We start from the raw sequence: 8,484 nt of genomic DNA on the forward strand, positions 1-8,484 counted from the left end.
AAATTACATGGGGGAGCATGGTGTAAATCTCCATGGGCTCTGATATTGTGTAGCAATTGGAACTTTGGCAATTTTGCATCTTTTAGAATGCTACTGCGTTTCTACTATGCACTGCCCTAGCACCTAAACAGTACCCTTGAAAACAACTATTGAGGCCTGTCCAATCACATTATCTAAATGCTTCAGAATAAAGGCGAGATGTCTTTTCTAAAATGCATAACAATTTCGATAAGATATACGTGACTCTGACGCTATAAATATCTTTACTTCAGAAATGATGGGGTGTGGACAGTGAATAGATACGTTCCACATGGCCAGAGCTCAGTATACACGGAAGGATCTGACTGTCATCCTTTTTTGCGAGGTATGTGTAACAACTAAATAAACCCACTATTACAATCAACTTTCGGCCACCGCGTGATCTCTAACAATACATGATTGCATCCTTTTCTTTTCCTTTTCCATCAGGCTACTCATGCCTTGTATACTTTTTGACGCTCAACATACTAGAAAACTATAAGAAAAGAAAAACATTCTTTTTCAAAAAACAGCCACATATGAAAAGGTTTGTGTCATTGATACTATTAGCGTTTAAACAACTAGGACACGATTAAATGTGTACCATTACAAATCTCTGTATTTCCTTTGATAATAGATCTGTATTGATAAACTTAAAACCGGGATGGCAATTGCCTCATAAAAAGACTTGTGTGACAACTTTGAAATCCGTAGAGAAAAAACTTTCCGGTAAGATTTTATCCCATACTGATATTATCTCCATCTTTCTCTCACCTTTCTAAAAAGCACAGCATAGGGTCCCCATGCAAAGCAACTCCTCTCTTTCTATAGTCAAATGCAGAGCATGACCAGTTTCATTACTAAAATGTGGGAAATTTTGCTTATGTAATTACAATGAGTGTTTCTGATATAGAAAAATACATGTCAAAAAAGATAGTCAAAATAAAATAGTGAATGAGTTGATTTAAATCTGTTGTCCTTCACTCTCTAAGAAACCCAAAATGTCACTAAATCAGTCAGCTCAGTAGGACACTTATGAAACAATATGTGATGTGATCTAATTGTTTCTCACAATCAGAAAATGTGTTATGAATTGATGTTTTAAAGTGTAAATAGCTTTTTGTATAATATATGTATTTGTATGTTTGTTTATTGTAGCCCTGAAGAAGTCCTACGGACGAAACGCGTTGGCTACGTTTCTTCTTTTTAGATTGGAAAATTGTTAATAAAAGCAAAGAAAAATAAGAACCTCCAGTCCTACTGAAATATTTCTTCGAAGAATGTATTTACTGTTATTGTAAAAGATATACTGTGTGGGGTGCTGTACCATTGTGCTGCTTTGAATCATTGGGAGTCTAGGGGTATATGACTTCAGGTTAATAGCACCCACAACAAACTCACATAACCATACTATATAGGATAAATGTGCAGATCGTTTGGCCTTATACCCCTGTTTTGGTGTTTTGTATTGTAGAGTTGGGCAGACTTGCACTATCCTGGTAAAAAATCTCTAATACAATGAACTTTGAAGATAACCGTGAGGAAATGTTGGGTGAGCTATTTAAAAAGAATAAGAGCTCTCCAACAAAAGAAATGCAAAATAAATCCCAAAAGAGTGAGGGCTTGAAAGAAAAATTTATTCGTCTAGAGAGGTTAAAAAAACAAGAATTGGGAAAATGGTGGGACGGGGCCACTTTAAAGAAATATGTGGAGAATAAAAAAATACCCCGCGGCCTTAGAATTCTAATCTTTCCAAATTATGAGGACCTGGATAGTGACCTATTAGAAGATTGGGAGGAAGGACTGTATGAATCCTCATTTCGCATGATGCGTATCTTAATAACAAATGCTGAAAGAAAGGGACTGAAAATCCGAGAGGAAATAGCAAAATTGGAAAAGGAAATTCTAGAAATGAATTTACCAGAAAATACTCAAAAAAATTATGAAATCCTGAAAAAGGAATTAATGAACTATCAGATTTACTTGAAAGGGAAAAAACAGAAAAAAATCTTGAGAGATGAGCAGGATTATGAAAGGGGTAGAGTTTTTACTTTTGCTCGTAAATATGATGATGTGGTCCCAAAACTGACACCTTTGGATAAAACTACACCAACTCCAATAAACATCTCGACTAGCAATAGTTCCCTCTCCTCTATAGATAGCGATCCAGGAGAAGGCACCAGTAATCCTAATGCCACTCCTCAAACATCACATTTTTTAAGAGAGGTTCAACGTTACAGGCTAGGGAATCAACGGAAAAACCAAAGCGCAGAACCCGACGGGGTGGGCAAAAAAGGAAATGTAGGAGTTCAAACTCGACTTCAAAGCAAGCAAAATCTAACAAAGAAATGATTATTGTTGATGAAAATGCTAGCTTAATTGAAAATGACAGTTGTATTGCTAATGATTTGAATATTGTAAATGTATCCTCAGTTTTGTTGACTGAAAAAGAAACATCTGTTTTGCAGAAAGGCCTAAGTTTTTGTATGAGTAAAAACTGTAATTTTGTTGAGTTACATGCTGATTTATACAAGTTCATGAGAAAACTTAAATTAAAAAAATACTTTGCAGAACATCAGTCTTCCACAATCAATGTGTCTAATAATATGAATGATGCTCATGGCTTAACGATTAATGATCTAGATGGCATACATCTGTTGGCTACCTTAGATGAAGATGATCTGGACATAGACATCAGAGAAATGGCTGAATTGTTAGATATTCATGAGGACACCACACTAGATAGTGGTTTAAAACCTAGATCCACGTTTATTCCATCAGGTGTACAAGATAGATATCTAGATGAATTTTTTGAAAAAGTGACAGCACAACTACACCAATTAGAGGACACTCATGGTGCTCAGTCCTACTGCAAACACCACTACAATTTATCTAAACAGGAGATGACCATTCTAAGAGACTTACAGGGGAATGTTGATCTAGTCGTGCGGGAAGCCGACAAGGGAGGAAACATTGTCCTTATGGACCGCAAGGACTACTTAAATGAAATTGATAGACAACTTAGTGACTCTACCTGTTATGAACTCCTTAAAGAATGTCCAATCCCCAACATTGAGAAAACTATAAACATCAAACTAAGAGAATGGCACGAAATAGGATTAATATCTGACAAAGAGTACAAATATCTACAGGCCAAAGATAGCAGACATCCCTGTATTTACATACTTCCCAAGCTACATAAGGGTGGTGTATTTCCACCGGGTAGACCGATAATTTCAGGGAATGGCTGCCCCACTGAGCACCTATCTGAGTACATAGATAATTTCCTTCAACCAATTGTAAAAAACTTACCATCATACTTAAAAGACAGCAGAGACGTTCTTAACAAACTTGAGGATTTTGAATGGGCCAGTGATGACCTAATGTTTGTCACAATGGACGTGGAAAGTTTGTACACCTGCATTCACACAGAATGCGGTCTGGGGGCCTTAAAACATTTCCTATACAAACGAAGTGCATCCCATTTGGATCATTCGATCATGTTGCTTGATATGGCCCACATAGTACTAACCATGAATGTTTTTTTACATAACGGTTCCTGGTATTTGCAAAAGCGTGGTACGGCCATGGGATCCAGGTTTGCTCCGTCCTATGCAAACCTTTTCATGGGACTGTATGAGACGGAGCATGCCTGGGGACCTGGGACCAGACAGTGGATGGACAACATCATTTTCTATGCAAGATACATAGATGATGTCTTGATAATATGGAATGGAGGCGTGGAAGAACTTATTGCCTTCCAATGCCATTTGAACAATAATCGATTCAATGTAAAGCTAACAATGACACATTCAAGGGAGAGTATTGAATTTTTGGACTTAAAACTATACCATAAAGACAACAGAATACACAGTACTATGTTTAAGAAGCCCACCTCATGTAATAGTATATTACATGCGGAAAGTGCGCATCCAGCTAGTACTATCAATGCCATCCCCTTTGGGGAAATGATCCGTGCAAGGCGCAATTACAGCCTTGACGTCTCATTCAAAGAAAATATTGGCCAGATTAAAAACAATTTCAGGAAACGAGGATATTCCGTGGCCAACATTAAAAGAGCTGAACAGAAAATACAAAAGGTTGACAGACAAAGTACTTTAATTCCTAAGCCCAGGGACCTGAAAATCTCAGAAAATGTGTCATTCATAACACAATACAACGTACAGAGCAATCACATATATAATGTCCTAAGACGTAATTGGCATCTTTTGCAAACAGCCAATTTACCAACTGGTACTATCAGCACAAAACCCAAGGTTATATACCGTAAAGGCAAAACAATCAAAAACATGCTTTGCCCTAGTTATATTCAAGACCCAAAGAACAGGAAAAGTTCAACAGCATGGTTCCCTGAAAAACCTAACGGTTTTTTCACATGTGGAGGCTGCAATATGTGCCAATTTGGGTTACATAGAAAATCCAAATTCAGACACAACACTGAGAAGGAGTTTTCCATAAACTCGTTCATAAATTGTAACACTCAATTTTCAGTGTATATAATCATTTGTGCCTGTAATAAAATTTATGTAGGCAGCACCATTAGATGCTTAAAAATTCGTATTCAGGAACACGTAAGGGCCATAAATAACAAGGACGCAAGGTACCCTGTCTCAATACACATTCATGAAAATCACCCAGATGAGAAAAAAATAACATTCTATGGCATAGATCATGTACAAACATTGAAAAGAGGTGGTGATAGAATGAAAGAACTCAGAAAAAGAGAGGCTGCATGGATATGTCGCCTTCGCAGCACCTCCAAGGGGCTCAATGTTAATAATGAAATGTACCATTACCTTTAGATGTCATTTACCCTCAAACAAATGTATAGCCTGATATATGCTGTATCAACTCGCAATAGATTAAACTGAAATAAAACTGGGATTCTCTCTGTCTACAAGAATGGAGGGCGTGAATATATCCAAGCATGTTGGTATAGGCAATATCAATCTTAATTTTCATGACTGACTTCATATATGAAATATGACAGGCTAAGATGTGAATATGCTGGCAAACAAGAATTTGCTTCTGTTTTCCCTTCCTGTTGTTATGTGTTTTTTGTTCTTTCTACTTCTTATTTACTGTTGCTTTTGTCAAAGATTGGTATGTTATTGTTGCTCACAGCACTGCATCTTTTAAAGAATGCGGTGGACAATGTCACATCCATTAACATTAGCTAAATTGCCCCCCATGGGGTGCTTCATGACCATACCATCAAAAAAGATACCATTATGCTCTCATTAAATCAGCAGTACTAGATGAGGCAAATAAGTCTCATCCCTATCTAATGATAAAATGTCTTTTAAACCAAAGCGGACCACCTTATAAGATACATGTAACCTTCGTAAGCAACGATATATCCCCATGATTACTACTAAAATCCATGTGATAGTAGAATAAATTGACTTGTATGGTGGTGTTATGACATTTGCACCACAAGGGGGACGAGGTCAAACAAAAATATTTAAAATATTTATAAAGTACAAACTGTTTGTTTTACATCAAAAAGCGGTATATGTTATCCTCTACAGTGTTAATTCCTCAAGTTGTTTGCATTTCTGAAAAATCACGCTTGTTACTAAAGTCATGTTTACAGCTCAAGGGTCGATCAGATATTGCTTGGCAACATCATGTTGATCACCGGCATTTCCGAGGAAAAAAATTCTCTCGTACTTGTCCCAGTCATTTGTAGATAGCGCGATTCGGGAATTAATACGAAAGCATTGCTGGAAAACAGAAATTCGCTTATATCAGCTTACATATGTTGGCAAGCTTTGATTAATGTTGTGCATGAATTGAAACGGTAGTCTTCTTCACCAAATATTCTTCCCTTTTTTTTAAATCATAACACACGAATGCATGTCATTTATATTCTTTATCAGCCATGCATATATGCTATATGCAATTCGTCCGCCAGTTTAGACTATGTGCAACATTAACTTTTCACGTTAGTTTATCCACTACAAGATGGCGGTCATAGTCGTGGCTGTTCAGAGCATAGACCTACGCTTATTTGACACAGCTGATGCAGGTTTGCGGGCTATTTAAACCCGTGAGTTTTACTCACAATTCTGAATCCTGGTATCGAGTGACGGCGGATACAGCGCAACTGAAGTAAGTAGCACTAGGGGCTCTTAGATACTTTTTTTATTTTTTTATTTTTTTTTTATTTTGGGAAGCCTTTGCTCGTAATACTGACGAGACGCTTCCCGCTAGGGAGGTTCTGCTCAGCTCAGGCATGCCGTTTCGTGGCCATGCCTCTCCCAATAAATCTGACTATTATTCAGCTACATAGCTTGGAGGCTTCGGTCTTTTGCCCCTAACCGCCACGGCATTTAAATATGCTGGAACACATATCACTTTTGACATCGAGCAAACTTAAAATTAAAGCAAATGTACTTGTAATATGTGCCAATTGTAATTAAAACGGAAAAGGCAAATATGAATTGCATTTCTGTAGGATACCAGTTGGTGCCACAATGCTGATCACGGTAAATTACATGGGGGAGCATGGTGTAAATCTCCATGGGCTCTGATATTGTGTAGCAATTGGAACTTTGGCAATTTTGCATCTTTTAGAATGCTACTGCGTTTCTACTATGCACTGCCCTAGCACCTAAACAGTACCCTTGAAAACAACTATTGAGGCCTGTCCAATCACATTATCTAAATGCTTCAGAATAAAGGCGAGATGTCTTTTCTAAAATGCATAACAATTTCGATAAGATATACGTGACTCTGACGCTATAAATATCTTTACTTCAGAAATGATGGGGTGTGGACAGTGAATAGATACGTTCCACATGGCCAGAGCTCAGTATACACGGAAGGATCTGACTGTCATCCTTTTTTGCGAGGTATGTGTAACAACTAAATAAACCCACTATTACAATCAACTTTCGGCCACCGCGTGATCTCTAACAATACATGATTGCATCCTTTTCTTTTCCTTTTCCATCAGGCTACTCATGCCTTGTATACTTTTTGACGCTCAACATACTAGAAAACTATAAGAAAAGAAAAACATTCTTTTTCAAAAAACAGCCACATATGAAAAGGTTTGTGTCATTGATACTATTAGCGTTTAAACAACTAGGACACGATTAAATGTGTACCATTACAAATCTCTGTATTTCCTTTGATAATAGATCTGTATTGATAAACTTAAAACCGGGATGGCAATTGCCTCATAAAAAGACTTGTGTGACAACTTTGAAATCCGTAGAGAAAAAACTTTCCGGTAAGATTTTATCCCATACTGATATTATCTCCATCTTTCTCTCACCTTTCTAAAAAGCACAGCATAGGGTCAGCAGTAGGTGATGCATTGATATCAGAGGTGCTGCAGCAAGATGAGTTTGTTCTGTAGCAGGATGAGTTGAAGTCTTTGATGCGCCTGTGACTTAGAACAGGAGTCAAACCAGCAAGCCCTTGGAGTCACTCTGGGTTCAAGTGATGCAGGGCCAGTCCTTCTCCCCAAGCAGGAGAACAGCAGGCAGCAGGGCATCTCAGCGAGGCAAGAGTCCAGCAAAGCAGCAGTCCAACAGAATGGTAGCACAGCAGTTCATCCAAGCAGAGACTTCACAGTTCCAGAAGTGTACTAAAGTCATGGTATCAGGGGCCCAGTACTTACACCCAGTTGTGCCTTTGAAGTGGGGGAGACTTCAAAAAAAGCTTGGAAGTGCACAGAGAGTCTTTCTTCCTGTCCTGGCTCCAGATTCACTACAGGGGGGTATGCATCCCTTTGTGTGGGGACAGAACTAGGCCTATTCAGGTGTGTCGGTCCCTCCCTCCCATCCTGCTCAGGATGGCCCATCAAGATGTAGACAGCCCATCAGACACACCTACATTTCCTTTGTGTGTGACTGTCTAGAGCAAATGCACAAAGCCCAGCTATTATGCACCCCAGACTTGTATTCAGATACAGACAGCAGACACAGGAATGGCTAATGTAACTAAATGTCTACTGTCTAAAGTGGTATTTGATAAACTGTGACTTAAAATCCAACTTCACCATAAGTTGGATTTTAAATTGTTAGTTCAGTGACACCAAACTTGAAAAGTCTTTGGGGTCCATTAGGATGTCGGGCGGTGGCACCACCGCGGTGGTGGCGGGGCGGTAAAACAGCTTTTTCCGCCCGCGAGCAGCGGAACTCACGTCCGCCACATTAGGATAGGTAAACACAGGTCATTTCCCGACCGCCGCGGAGCGCCGTGCCCCGCCATCAAGGTGCACCCGCCACCGCGGCGGCGGGAGCCAATCGAGACCCTCCGCCGCGCCCGATGACGTCCGCCCCGCTCGACAAATTAGGATGGCCCAAACAAGCAGACGCACAGCAGCGGAGACACCGCACAGCTGAAGCAGGCGGAAAGTCGACAGCGGAGCACGAACGCCGAAACCCGACATGAACCCCATGGACCCAGCCCTCCACATGCATCCGGTCA

At 39.4% G+C, this 8,484-nt stretch overlaps 2 long non-coding RNA genes across 2 annotated transcripts; both read left to right on the forward strand.

The window, feature by feature from the left end:
• Positions 1-266: 266 nt before the first annotated feature.
• On the forward strand, positions 267-827 carry LOC144819989 (uncharacterized). Its single transcript, XR_013607656.1, has 3 exons — positions 267-364; positions 469-565; positions 656-827. It is a non-coding gene; the product is annotated as an uncharacterized LOC144819989 (long non-coding RNA).
• A 5,971-nt stretch (positions 828-6,798) lies between these two features.
• Positions 6,799-7,260, forward strand: LOC144819990 (uncharacterized). The gene is made up of 3 exons (XR_013607657.1): positions 6,799-6,896; positions 7,001-7,097; positions 7,188-7,260. It is a non-coding gene; the product is annotated as an uncharacterized LOC144819990 (long non-coding RNA).
• Positions 7,261-8,484: the final 1,224 nt, after the last annotated feature.

Source organism: Lissotriton helveticus, chromosome 2_1, assembly GCF_964261635.1.
Source record: "Lissotriton helveticus chromosome 2_1, aLisHel1.1, whole genome shotgun sequence".
Taxonomy (NCBI): Eukaryota; Metazoa; Chordata; class Amphibia; order Caudata; family Salamandridae; genus Lissotriton; species Lissotriton helveticus.